The sequence below is a fragment of the Chiloscyllium plagiosum genome, unplaced genomic scaffold, assembly GCF_037043375.1.
Source record: "Chiloscyllium plagiosum isolate Xiang-an unplaced genomic scaffold, Cpla_swu_hap1 HiC_scaffold_1, whole genome shotgun sequence".
Lineage (NCBI taxonomy): Eukaryota > Metazoa > Chordata > Chondrichthyes > Orectolobiformes > Hemiscylliidae > Chiloscyllium > Chiloscyllium plagiosum.
The window spans coordinates 12,389,366-12,404,380 of NW_028270139.1; the positions used below are offsets into that span (position 1 = coordinate 12,389,366).

At 49.3% G+C, this 15,015-nt stretch overlaps 1 protein-coding gene across 4 annotated transcripts in view; it reads left to right on the top strand.

The window, feature by feature from the left end:
- Nucleotides 1-9,203: 9,203 nt before the first annotated feature.
- The window catches only part of naf1 (nuclear assembly factor 1 homolog (S. cerevisiae)), a 245,278-nt gene continuing 239,466 nt past the window's right edge, over nt 9,204-15,015 (top strand). The window contains exon 1 of one of the 4 annotated variants that reach the window (XM_043698794.2): nt 9,204-9,250. The gene's annotated coding sequence lies outside the window, so the exon portion shown is untranslated. The other 3 variants (XM_043698785.2, XM_043698775.2, XM_087977197.1) reach the window with 3 other exon arrangements.

A 15,015-nucleotide genomic window follows, 5' to 3' on the forward strand; every position in this document is an offset into this window, starting at 1 on the left:
ATCTCATTTTTAGGTACACCTCCTCCTGTCATGTCCTCCTGCAATCTTGACTGAACATGTTTGGACCAAAGACGTAATGAGGTAAATAACAGAGCAATACTGATAGGACCGAAACTGAGTAGCAGTGAGAAGGTTACTTTTGTGTGAGATGGCACTGCTTGATAGCACTGTTAATAGACCATTGTGCATAATTGAGAGGAGATTGACAAGGGAGTAATTGGCCTAATTATATTTGTCCTGTTTCTTTTGCGGATAGGCATACATTTTCAACATTGCCATGCAAATTGTAGTTGCACCAGAACAAATTGTCTATGAGCTCAGTTGGGGTAGAAGAGCACACATTTTCAAATTACGGCCAGAGCTGTGTCGGGGGCCGTAGCCTTTGCAGTATCCAGTGCCTTCAGTGATTTCAGTGAATTGAATTGATAAAAGATTTACTTGTGAGATTTCTGATCATCTACTTGGGACTTCCACGTAAAGAAGTTTATCAATTAATGTATGACACTGAAGTGCAAATCTTACAAGCCTCACAATGCTGAGCTTATGATCACGGATTTTTGTCTGGAGTTCACAATCCCCTCAACAGCAACACAGATGATACTTTTATTTTAAAATTAATTGTCAATAATGCTGTACTTAAATCTCCTCTCACAAAATTAATTTCAACATCCAAAATGTTAATTGCACATCACGATGATAAGACGTAGAAGAATAACAAAACTGCTATCCAAGTAAGAGAGCCATTTAATAGAGTGGGGAAAAAATTACACAGCCCATCAAAAACCTTAGTCCGTTAAATTATACAGTTTAAAATTAGATAGGTTGCAAAAGTTTATATTAGACAATAGACAATAGAAATAGGTGCAGGAGTAGGCCATTCTGCCCTTCGAGCCTGCACCACCATTCAATATGATCATGGCTGATCATCCTTAATCAGTATCCTTAATCAGTATCCTGTTCCTGCCTTATCTCCATAACCCTTGATTCCACTATCCTTGAGAGCCCTATCCAACTCTTTCTTAAATGAATCCAGAGACTGGGCCTCCACTGCCCTCTGGGGCAGAGCATTCCACACAGCCACCACTCTCTGGGTGAAGAAGTCTCTCCTCATCTCTGTCCTAAATGGTCTACCCCGTATTTTTAAGCTGTATCCTCTGGTTCGGCACTCACCCATCAGCGGAAACATGTTTCCTGCCTCCAGAGTGATCAATCCTTTAATAATCTTATATGTCTCAATCAGATCCCCTCTCAGTCTTCTAAACTCAAGGGTATACAAGCCCAGTTGCTCCAGTCTTTCAGTGTAAGGTAATCCCGCCATTCCAGGAATTGACCTCATGAACCTACACTGCACTCCCTCAATAGCCAGAATGTCTTTCCTCAAATTTGGAGACCAGAACTGCACACAATATTCCAGGTGTGGTCTCACCAGGGCCCTGTACAGCTGCAGAAGAACCTCTTTGCTTCTATACTCAATCCCTCTTGTTATGAAGGCCAGCATGCTGTTAGCCTTCTTCACTACCTGCTGTACCTGCATGCTTACCTTCATTGACTGGTGTACAAGAACACCCAGATCTCTCTGTACTGCCCCTTTACCTAAATTGATTCCATTTAGATAGTAATCTGCCTTCCTGTTCTTGCCACCAAAGTGAATGACCATACATTTATCCACATTAAACTGCATCTGCCATGCATCTGACCACTCACCTAACTTGTCCAGGTCACCCTGTAATCTCCTAACATCTTCATCACATTTCACCCTGCCACCCAGCTTAGTATCATCAGAAAATTTGCTAATGTTATTGCTAATACCATCTTCTATACCATTAACATATATTGTAAAAAGCTGCGGTCCCAGTACTGATCCCTGCGGTACCCCACTGGTCCACTGCCTGCCATTCCGAAATGGAGCCGTTTATCACTACTCTTTGTTTCCTATCAGCCAACCAACTTTCAATCCAAGTTAGTACTTTGCCCCCAATACCATGCGCCCTAATTTTGCTCACTAACCTCCTATGTGGGACTTTATCAAAAGCTTTCTGAAAGTCCAGGTACACTACATCTACTGGCTCTCCCTCATCCATCTTCAGAGTTACATCCTCAAAAAATTCCAGAAGATTAGTCAAGCATGATTTCCCCTTCATAAATCCATGCTGACTCTGACCTATCCTGTTACTAATATCCAGATGCGTCGTAATTTCATCCTTTATAATAGACTCCAGCAACTTTCCCACCACTGAGGTCAGACTAACTGGTCTATAATTTCCCGTTTTTTCTCTCTCACCCTTCTTAAAAAGTGGTATAACATTAGCCACCCTCCAATCCGCAGGAACTGATCCTGAATCTATCGAATTCTGGAAAATAATCATCAACGCATCCACGATTTCTCGAGCCACCTCCTTCAGTACCCTGGGATGTAGACCATCAGGCCCCAGGGACTTATCAACCTTCAGACCTAACAGTTTCTCCAACACCAATTCCTGGCAAATATAAATCCCCTTAAGTTCAGGTCCTTCAGCCACTGTTACCTCAGGGAGATTGCTTGTGTCTTCCCCAGTGAACACAGATCTGAAGTACCAATTCAATTCTTCTGCCATTTCTTTGTTCCCCGTAATATATTCCCTGTTTCTGTCTTCAAGGGCCAAATTTTAGTCTTAACCATTTTTTTGCCTTTCACATACCTAAAAAAGCCTTTACTATTCTCCTTTATATTATTGGCCAGTTTACCTTCGGACCTCATTTTTTCTCTGCGTATTTCCTTCTTAGTAATCCTCTTTTGTTCTTTAAAAGCTTCCCAGTCCTCCGATTTCCCACTTATCTTTACTATGTTATACTTTTTCTCTTTTAACTTTATATGTTTCTTAACTTCCCTTGTCAGCCACGGCCACCCATGCCTCCTCCTCGGATCTTTCTTCCTTTTAGGAATGAACTGATCCTGCAACTTCTGCATTATACACAAAAATATCCGCCATTGTCCCTCCACTGTCATCCCTGCTAAGGAATTGCACCATTGAACTTTAGCCAGCTCCTCCCTCATAGCTCCATAGTTCCCTTTATTCAACAGAAATATTGTCACTTCCGATTGTACCCTCTCCCTCTCAAATTGCAGATTGAAGCTTATTGTATTATGGTCACTACTTCCCAATGGCTCCCTCACTTCGAGGTCCCTGACCAATTCTGGTTCATTGCACAATACCAGATCAGAATTGCCTTCTCCCTGGTCGGCTCCAACACCAGCTGTTCTAAGAATCCATCTCTGAGGCACTCCACAAAGTCTCTTTCTTGAGGTCCAATACCATCCTGATTCTCCTAGTCTACCTGCATGTTGAAATCCCCCATAACAACTGTAGTAACATCTTTGCGACAGGCCAATTTCAGCTCCTGATTTAACTTACATCCGACATCCAAACTACTGTTTGGAGGCCTGTAGATAACTCCCAAGAGGGTTTTTTTACCCTTAGTATTTCTCAGCTCTATCCACACTGACTCTACACCCCCTGATTCTAGGTTCCCCCGCGCAAGGGACTGAATATCATCCCTTACCAACATGGCCACCCCAGCCCCTCTGCCCGTCAGTCTGTCCTTACGATAGCACGTGTAGTCTTGAATATTCATTTCCCAGGCCCTATCCACTTGAAGCCATGTCTCAGTTATCCCCGCAATATCGTATCTGCCAATTTCCAAAAGAGCCTCAAGCATCTTATTTCTAATGCTTCGTGCATTCATGTATAGTATTTTTAATTTGTTACTGCTCTCACCCTTCCCATCAACTCCTATTTCACTCAACCTTACATCATGATCCCTTTCTGAGTTTTCTGCCTCATTGGTACAGTTCTTTCTTGACTTCCCTTGTTCTAACTTTCCCTTCAATTTCCTTCTTAAACATCCAGTTTGTCCCCTCCCCCCGCTACTTAGTTTAAATGTAGCTGTGTTGCAGTAGCAAACCTGCCTGCCAGAATGCTGGTCCCTAACCTATTAAGGTGCAAACCGTCTCTCTTGTAGAATTTATGCTTACCACAAAACATACCCCAGTGATCCAAGAATTTAAATCCTTGCTTCCTGCACCAGTTCCCCAGCCACACGTTCAAGTCCATTATCTCCCAGTTTCTGGCCTCACCAGCCCGAGGAACTGGAAGCAAACCGGAGATAACCACCTTGAACGTCCTGCTTTTCAGCCTTCTTCCTAGTTCTCCAAAGTCCCGCTGTAGTATGTTCCTCCTCTTCTTCCCGACATCATTTGTGCCGACATGTACCACCACCTCTGGCGCTTCACCCTCGTTCTTGAGGATTTCCTGCACTCTGTCTGTGATGTCTTTAACCCTGGCACCAGGAAGGCAACACACCATCCTAAAGTCCGGCCTGCTGCCACAAAAACCCTGGTCAGTTCCTCTCACTATGGAGTCCCCTATTACCACGGCTCTGTGCGATGTCTGACTCTTCCGCTCTGCCTCCACGCCAACTTTTGATTGACAGACCTGGCCGCCTCGCGGACTGGCAGTGTCATCTGTCCCTACTGTTTCCAAAAGATTCAACTTGTTTCTGACAGGTCTCTTGCACCTGTCTCCTCTTTGCCTTCCTCATCGTCTGCTCTCTTCTGGTACAATTGGTGTAATAACCTTGCTGGAGGTCTTGTCCAGAAAGATCTCGTTCTCTCGGATGAGCCTAAGGTCCTTGAGTTCTTTCATCAGTGCTGCAATATGCTCTGTCAATAGCTGAACGTGCACACACTTTCCACACATATACGAGCCAGACACACCAGAGTCGTTGACCTCCCACATCAAGCACTTGGCATACTGAACCATCTTGGCAGTCATGTCTTCACCCTCTTCAACTGTGGCATAATCACTTTACTCAACCTCCTTGTCAAAGACTCCTGAGCTAAAGCCTCACTTTTCAATCCACAGGAACTTCCTTGGACCCTCTTTTTGGGGCAAGTCTGTGGACTTGTAATTTAGGTTAGGAGGAGGAGGGAGGGAGGGAGGCCCTACTTTGTAGGACCTGGGATCCAGAACACACCCACTCAAATAACAATCACTTAACTTCCCGACCTGCTTTGCGCTCTGCCTTCACTTCCGCCCAGCTCTTGCCGCTCTCTGATACGAAAAGGTGAGGGACACCCTGACTCACCTGGGGGGTGTCCTCGGGTGAAGAACACCCGGACTCACCTGGTGGGTGTATTTGGGTGGGGGACACCGTGACTCACCGGGTGAGTGTCCTCGGGTGAGGGACGCCCTAACACACCTGGTGGGTGTACTCGGGTGAGGGACACCCTGACTCACCGGGTGGGTATCCTCGGGTGAGGGACACTCTGACTCACCTGGTGGGTGTCCTCGGGTGAAGGACACCCTGACTCACCGGGTGGGCGTCCTCGGGTGAAGGACACCCTGACTCACCGGGTGGGCGTCCTCGGGTGAGGGACACCCTGACTCACCGGGTGGGTGTCCCCGGATGAGGGACACGCTGACACACCTGGTGGGTTCCCTCGGGGGAGGGACACCCTGACTCACCTGGTGGGTGTCCTCGGGTGAGGGACACCCTGACTCACCTGGTGGGTGTTCTCGGGTGACGGACACCCTGACTCACCGGGTGGGTGTCCTCGGGTGAGGGACACCCGGACTCACCTGGTGGGTGTACTCGGGTGAGGGACACCCTGACTCACCGGGAGGTTATCGTCGGGTGAGGAACACTCTGACTCACCTGGTGGGTGTCCTCAGGTGAATGACACCCTGACTCACCGGGTGGGTGTCCTCAGGTGAGGGACACGCCTACACACCTGGAGGGTTCCCTCGGGGGAGGGACACCCTCACTCACCTGGTGGGTGTCCTCGGGTGAGGGACACCCTGACTCACCTGGTGGGTGTCCTCGGGTGAGGGACACCCTGACCCACCTGGTGGGTGTATTCGGGTGAGGGAGACCCTGACTCACCTGGTGGGTGTATTCGGGTGAGGGAGACCCTGACCCACCGGGTGGGTGTATTCGGGTGAGGGACACCCTGAACCACCGGGTGGGTGTATTCGGGGAGAGGGACACCCTGACTCACCTGGTGGGTGTATTTGGGTGAGGGTCACCCTGACCCACCTGGTGGGTGCCCTCGGATGAGGGACATCCTGACTCACCGGGTGGGTGTATTTGGGTGAGGGTCACCTTGACCCACCTGGTGGGTGCCCTCGGATGAGGGACACCCTGACTTACCGGGTCGGCGTCCTCGGGTGAGGGACACCCTGACTCACCGGGTGGGTGTCCTCGAGTGAGGGACACGCCTACACACCTGGTGGGTTCCCTCGGGGGAGGGACACCCTGACTCACCTGGTGGGTGTATTCGGGGTGAGGGACACCCTGACTCACCGGGTGGGTGTATTAGGGTGAGGGACACCCTGACCCACCTGGTGGGTGTATTCGGGTGAGGGACACCCTGACTCACCTGGTGGGTGTCCTCGGGTGAGGGACACCCTGACTCACCTGGTGGGTGTATTCGGGTGAGGGACACCCTGACTCACCTGGTGGGTGTATTCGGGTGAGGGACACCCTGACTCACCTGGTGGGTGTCCTCAGGTGAATGACACCCTGACTCACCGGGTGGGTGTCCTCAGGTGAGGGACACGCCTACACACCTGGAGGGTTCCCTCGGGGGAGGGACACCCTCACTCACCTGGTGGGTGTCCTCGGGTGAGGGACACCCTGACTCACCTGGTGGGTGTCCTCGGGTGAGGGACACCCTGACCCACCTGGTGGGTGTATTCGGGTGAGGGAGACCCTGACTCACCTGGTGGGTGTATTCGGGTGAGGGAGACCCTGACCCACCGGGTGGGTGTATTCGGGTGAGGGACACCCTGAACCACCGGGTGGGTGTATTCGGGGAGAGGGACACCCTGACTCACCTGGTGGGTGTATTTGGGTGAGGGTCACCCTGACCCACCTGGTGGGTGCCCTCGGATGAGGGACATCCTGACTCACCGGGTGGGTGTATTTGGGTGAGGGTCACCTTGACCCACCTGGTGGGTGCCCTCGGATGAGGGACACCCTGACTTACCGGGTCGGCGTCCTCGGGTGAGGGACACCCTGACTCACCGGGTGGGTGTCCTCGAGTGAGGGACACGCCTACACACCTGGTGGGTTCCCTCGGGGGAGGGACACCCTGACTCACCTGGTGGGTGTATTCGGGGTGAGGGACACCCTGACTCACCGGGTGGGTGTATTAGGGTGAGGGACACCCTGACCCACCTGGTGGGTGTATTCGGGTGAGGGACACCCTGACTCACCTGGTGGGTGTCCTCGGGTGAGGGACACCCTGACTCACCTGGTGGGTGTATTCGGGTGAGGGACACCCTGACTCACCTGGTGGGTGTATTCGGGTGAGGGACACCCTGACTCACCTGGTGGGTGTATTCGGGTGAGGGACACCCTGACTCACCTGGTGGGTGTCCCCGGATGAGGGACACGCTGACACACCTGGTGGGTTCCCTCGGGGGAGGGACACCCTGACTCACCTGGTCGGTGTCCTCGGGTGAGGGACACCCTGACTCACCTGGTGGGTGTTCTCGGGTGACGGACACCCTGACTCACCGGGTGGGTGTCCTCGGGTGAGGGACACCCGGACTCACCTGGTGGGTGTATTCGGGTGAGGGACACCCTGACTCACCTGGTGGGTGTATTCGGGTGAGGGACACCCTGACTCACCGGTTGGGTGTATTCGGGTGAGGGACACCCTGACTCACCTGGTGGGTGTCCTCGGGTGAGGGACACCCTGACTCACCTGGTGGGTGTATTCGGGTGAGGGACACCCTGACTCACCTGGTGGGTGTATTCGGGTGAGGGACACCCCGACTCACCGGTTGGGTGTATTCGGGGAGAGGGACATCCTGACCCACCTGGTGGGTGTATTTGGGTGAGGGACACCCTGACCCACCTGGTGGGTTGATTCGGGTGAGGGACACCCTGACTCACCTGGTGGGTGTATTCGGGGTGAGGGACACCCTGACCCACCTGGTGGGTGTATTCGGGTGAGGGACACCCTGACTCACCTGGTGGGTGTATTCGGGGTGAGGGACACCCTGACTCACCTGGTGGGTGTATTCGGGTGAGGGACATCCTGACCCACCTGGTGGGTGTATTTGGGTGAGGGACACCCTGACCCACCTGGTGGGTGTATTCGGGTGAGGGACACCCTGACTCACCTGGTGGGTGTATTCGGGGTGAGGGACACCTTGACTCACCGGGTGGGTGTATTTGGGTGAGGGAGACCCTGACCCACCTGGTGGGTGTATTAGGGTGAGGGACACCCTGACCCACCTGGTGGGTGTATTCGGGTGAGGGACACCCTGACTCACCTGGTGGGTGTATTAGGGTGAGGGAGACCCTGACCCACCTGGTGGGTGTATTAGGGTGAGGGAGACCCTGACCCACCTGGTGGGTGTATTAGGGTGAGGGACACCCTGACCCACCTGGTGGGTGTATTCGGGTGAGGGACACCCTGACCCACCTGGTGGGTGTACTCGTGAGAGGGAGACCCTGACCCACCGGGTGGGTGTACTCGTGAGAGGGAGACCCTGACCCACCGGGTGGGTGTATTCGGGTGAGGGAGACCCTGACCCACCGGGTGGGTGTACTCGGGTGAGGGAGACCCTGACCCACCGGGTGGGTGTATTCGGGTGAGGGACATCCTGACCCACCTGGTGGGTGTATTCGGGTGAGGGAGACCCTGACCCACCTGGTGGGTGTACTCGTGAGAGGGAGACCCTGACTCACCGGGTGGGTGTATTCGGGTGAGGGAGACCCTGACCCACCGGGTGGGTGTACTCGGGGTGAGGGAGACCCTGACCCACCGGGTGGGTGTACTCGGGTGAGGGACACCCTGACCCACCGGGTGGGTGCCCTCGGGTGAGGGAGACCCTGACCCACCGGGTGGGTGTACTCGGGTGAGGGAGACCCTGACCCACCGGGTGGGTGTACTCGGGTGAGGGAGACCCTGACCCACCGGGTGGGTGTATTCGGGTGAGGGAGACCCTGACCCACCGGGTGGGTGTATTCGGGTGAGGGACACCCTGACCCACCGGGTGGGTGTACTCGGGTGAGGGACACCCTGACCCACCGGGTGGGTGTACTCGGGTGATGGACACTCTCAGTGACGTTTCCGTTAATCCAATTGCCGCCTCTCCAACTGTCATTGGGTAACGTCATCACCCCGCGACCGGGTTGTGTTGTCATCAGGTGCGACGGCGCATGTTCGCAGAGGGCGAGAGGCAGCGTGTTGGTGGTGAGTTGTTGAGGTGCTCACAGAGCTGCTGGTAATATTCACCAAAACTCAATCAATCCTTGTCTTCTCACCGAGGCGGACCACTATTCGGTCAGCTCCTCAAGTTTCGTGGCGGTTTAGTTTCATTTTTTTTCCTGAGCACCGACGGTGAGACTCCCCTGTTGATGTTAAAGTTGTCGGTGGGTTACTGCCCTTTATTGCACAGGCGAAGCTGTTTAATGTAGTAACATCTAGAGTGCTTAAACATAGTAGAATATTTAAACCATCTAAATATTGTTTAGCTATTTCTAAACAATTTATGATAATAAAAGTTACTTATTAAATGGTCTGTGGCATGGAGTAAGGTATTTAATTCGTAAGTGTTCCTTTTGGATGACTATCTTCCAATCATTAATTCAAGTCATTATTACCTATTATTTACTTATCTATGCTACTTTATAATCTGCCTGTATTGCTGTCAAGACAAAACTTTTTATTGTGCCTCGGTACACGTGACAATAAATTCAATTCAATTCAGGTTCTGCTTTGTTCGACTCCTCCAGTGAGGCACTTCGGTTTAACCAATTAAAACAGTAGTGCCAACATAAATGTATTTCCTGTAGTATAGTAAATCCCATTTGCTGAGGTCACTTTTGTTTTAGGGTAGGGGTGGGAGAGAATAGGGTGTGTGACAGTTTTTGATTTATTTATTCATCCAAGTTAGTTGTAGTGCAGTTGGAAACCTGCCTGTAAACCGCAAGATTCCAGATTTAGTCCCAATCCAGGTGTGTGCACAAAACTTTGGGCTGATGTGCCAGTGTGGAATTGAGAGAGGGCTATATCATTTTGAGATGTTGTCTTTTGGTGGAACGTTTGACTGACATCTGACTGGATGTAAAAGATCTCCCAGCATTTTTTTTTTTGAAGCGAAAGTGAGTTTGTACACTACAACACGGTTGCCTCATCATAAAAACTTATCTGGTCATTATCCTATTGCTATTTGCTTTATGTATTAACTACTGTATTTTCTAAATTACAGTAGTGACTATGCCTTAAAAAATGTACAATGTTTTGCCATCTGGAGGTTGTGAAAAGGGCAATGGAAATCTGCAACCTTTTTTTCACAGGGTCTGATGCAAGTCCAGCATTTGTTGTCCATCCTTGCAGCTGTTGAGTAGTGGGGGTGAGCTGCTGCCTTAGCCCATTGCAGTCTGTGCTGTACGTGTGCCCTGAGGCTGGCAGGACAGATGTTCCAGAATTTTAACTGAGTGACTGTGAAGGAATGGTGCTTTATTTCTAATTCAGGATATTGTGTAACTTGGGAGGTGAACTTACAGATGGTCATGTTTGTATCTGCTGTCATTATTTTTGTGGATGATACTTTGGAAGGTGCTATGGATGGAATCTTGGTGGGCTGCTATGGCATCTTCTGCAAATGTTGTACAGTGCTATCATTGCATGTTAGTAGTGGATAGGGTGCGAATAAAGCAGGGTGTTTTGTTCCCAATGGTGATGAACTTAGTGTTGTTGGAGCTCAACCATCCAGACTACTTGAAAGTGGAGTTGCAGGTAGACAGGATGGTGAAGAGGGTATTTGATATGCTTGCCTTTATTGGTCAGTGCATTGAGTATAGAAGTTGGGAGGTCATTTTGCAGCTGTACAGGACATTGGTTAGGCTGGTATTGGAATACTGTGTGCACTTCTGGTCTCCCTGCTACAGGAAGGATGTTGTGAAACTTGAAAGGGTTCAGAAAAGATTTATCAAGATTTTGTTGGGTTTGGAGGGTTTGAGGGGTTAGATAAGGTTAATTGCAAAGGGGTATTCCCCTGGTATAATGTAGTCCAAAACTAGATTTAAGGTGAGAAGGGAAAGATTTAAAAGGACCTATGGGGCAACATTTTCAGAGGGTGGTGCATGTATGGAATGAGCTGCCAGAGGAAGTGGTGGATGCTGGTACAATTACAACATTTAAAAGGTATTTGGATTGGGATATGAATAGAAAGGGATATAGCCAATTGCTGGCAAATGAGACAAGGTTAATTTAGGATATCTGGTCTGTATGGACAAGTTGGACCAAATGGTCTGTTTCAAACTGTACAGCTCTCTGACTCTGGTATGTTGCAAATATTCCATTGCGCACCTGACCTGTAACTTGTAGGTTGTGGACAGGCAAGGGAGTCTGGCGATCACTTAGTTGCTGTAGGATCCTAGCTCTCATCTGCCTTTGTATAGCCACAATATTTATTAGTGGTCCTGGTCAGTTTCTGGTCAATGATAACTGTTATGTTGTCATATTTAGTGATGGGACTGAATGCCAGGAGGAGGTGGTTTAGTTCTGTCTTGTTGGAATCAACTAGGCAAAAGTGAGGACTGCAGATGCTGGAGATCAGTGTCAAGATTAGAGTGGCGCTCTAGAGTACCCCCCTCATCCCAAAGTTATGCCCTCTAGTTCTGGACTCCCCCAACCGAGGGAAAAAAACCTTGTCTATTTATCGTATCCACCCCTCCTGAGAAAACAGCCCCAGCCTATTAATCCTCTCCCTATAGCTTAAACCCTCCAGCCCTGGCAACATCCTTGTAAATCTTCTCTGAACCTTTTCAAATTTCACAACATTCCACTCTTTGTTCAAAAAAAACTTGCCCCTCACATTTCCTTTGAACTTTCCCCCTCTCACGTTAAATGCATGTTCCCTAACATTAGTCTTTTAAACACTAGGAAAAAGATTTTGACCGTCAACAGTGTCCACTCATCTCAATTTTATAGACTTCTATCAAGTCTCCCCTCAGCCACCACTGCTCCAGAGAAAGTAACCCAAGTTTTTCTAACCTCACTTTATAGCTCAGACCCTCTAATCCAGGCAGCGGCCTGGTAAACCTCTTCTGAACACTCTAGAGCCTCCACATCTTTCCTGTAATATGGCGATCAGTATTGAACGCATTACTCTAAGTGTGGCCCAACCAAAGTCTTATAAAGCTGCAATATGACATCCTGACTCTTGTACTCAATTCCCTAACCAATAAAAGTAAAGCCCTTTTTGCCCTACCTACTTGGGTAGCCACTTTCAGGGAGCTATGGACTTGAACCCCAATATTCCTGTCTATATCAATGATGTTCAGGACTCTGTCATTAACTGTATACTTTTCCTTAACATTTCATCTCCCAAAGAGCAGCACCTCGCATTTACCCAGATTACCTGCCATTTCTCCAACCATATACGCTGCTGATCTGCAACCTATTGTATCTTTGACAACCTTCTACACTATCCACAACTCCACTGATCTTTGTCTCATCTGCAAACTTACTAACCCACCCATCTGCATTTTCATCCAAGTAATTTATATATATGAAAAATAGCAGACGTCCCAGTATAGATCTTTGCAGAACACTCCTAGTCATGGACCTACAGCCATACAAAACAATGTTCCACTACTACCCTCTGCTTTCTACGGGCAAACCAATTCTGAGTCCATGCGGCCAAGTCACCATGAATCCCGTATATCTTAATCGCCTGGATACGTCTACCATGAGGGACCTTGTCGAAAGCCTTACTAAAATCCATGTAGACGACATCTGCTGCACTATCCTCATCGATCGCCTCTTCATCTCCTCGAAAAATTCAGTCAACTTCATAAGACATGACCTGCCTCCCACAAAGCCATGCTGATTGTCCTAATTAGGCCATGCTTTTCCTAGTGTGCATGAATCCTATCCCTAAGAATTCTCTCCAATAGCTTCCCAATAACTGATGTGAGACTCACCGGTCTGTAGTTTGCTGGATTATCCATATCTCCCTTCTTGAACAGAGGAACAACATTAGCTACTTGCCAGTCCTCCGGGACATCTCCAGTGGCTGGCAATGATCTGATGCTGTAGAGGACTGGGCCATATTTCAAGTGGGTTACCACAGGGTTCACTGCTGAGACCGCAGCTGTTCACAATATGTATTAACTATTTGGACGAAGGAATTGAATGCAATATTTTCAAATTTGTAGATGACACGAAGCTGAGTGGCTGTTGTGAGGAGTATGCTAAGAAGCTGCAGAGTGACATGGATAGACTGGCCAAGTTGGTAAATACAGGTCGTTCTGCTATAACGCGACAGTTGTGTTCCCCTGCATCCTTGTGCTATAGAAAATCATGCAATGGAAAACCACTATATAAAATCATGCTGCATAAGGATCGCTAATAGAAAATTGCTATACCCATTCAGTAGAGAGTTCACATCATCCAAACAACATTCACAATTTGTCAATCGCATTATAGTCACTTTGTACTGTCGAAACATGTGTTATAGCAGCATGACTTGTACTTGGCAAATACTTGGATAAATGTGAGGTTATCCACTTTGGTCACAACCAGGAAGGCAGATTATTATCTGAATGTTGACAGTTTAGGAAAAGATGAGGTGCAACGGAACCTAGGTGTTATTGCAAAACATTTGCTGAAGGTTGGCATGCAGGTGCAGCAGGTGGTGAAGAAAGCTAATGGCATGCTCTGCTTCATAACGTGAGGATGTGAGTACAGGAGTAAGGATGTCTTGCTGCAGTTATACAGGGCCTTGGTGAGGCTACACCTTGATGCAGTTTTGGTCTTCTCGTTTGACGAAAGACTGAGATGTGGAAGAATTTCTTCATGCAGGGAGTTGTGAACCTAAGGAATTCTCTCCGACAGGAAGCTGTTGGGACCAGTTCGTTAGATATATCCAAGAGGGAGCTAGACTTGGCCTTTGTAGCTAAGGGGACCAGGGGGTGTGGAGAGAACGTGGGAGCGGGATACTGAAATAGCATGATTAGCCATGATCGCATTGAATGGTGATGCAGGCTCAAAGGGCTGAGTGGCCTACTCCTGCACCTATGTTCAATGATTCTATGTTCTGTGATTCATGGTGTTGTTCACAAGTGCTCATGTAGCGCAATGGTAGCGGACCATTGCCACTGGACCAGAAAGGAGAAAGTGAGGACTGCAGATGCTGGAGAGCAGAGCTGAAAATGTATTGCTGGAAAAGCGCAGCAGGTCAGGCAGCATCCAACGAACAGGAGAATCGCCGTCCCGGGCATAAGCCCTTCTTTCCTGACCTGCTGACCTGCTGTGCTTTTCCAGCAACACATTTTCAGCACTGGACCAGAAAGCCCAGTTCAAGTTACACCTGCTTCAGAGTATGTAATAACATCTCTGAACAGGTTGAGAAAATATCTAGTACATTGGATAGTGTGCTGTTTTGTAAAGACCTTGTTACGCTGTCTAATAGAATTATTTGTGGCTTAGTTAAATCTTTGTGATGTTGTGGCAATACATTTCAGATTAGACTATCTATGATCACCTCGGCAAAAATGAGGACTGCAGATGCTGGAAACCAGAGTTTAGATCAGAGTGGTGCTGGAAAAGCACAGCAGGTCAGGCAGCATCTGTGGAGCAGGAAAATCGACGTTTCGGGCAAAAACCCTTCATCAGGAATAAAGGCAGGAAGCCTCCAGGGTGGAGAGATAAATGGGATTGTGGGGGGTGGGGAGGGGAAGGTAGCAAAGAGTACAGTAGGTGAATGGGGGTGGGGATGGAGGTGATAGGTCAGAGGGGAGGGTGGAGTGGATAGGTGGGAAGGGAGATAGGCAGGTAGGACAAGTCATGAGGACAGTGCTGAGCTGGCAGGTTGCAACTGAGGAAAGGTAGGGGGAGGGGAAATGAGGAAGTGTTCCGAGGTGGAAGATGAGGCGTTCTTCCTCCAGGCGTCGGGTGGTGAAGGGGGGTGGGAGCGTAGACCTGACCAGGTAGTCACAGAGGGAATG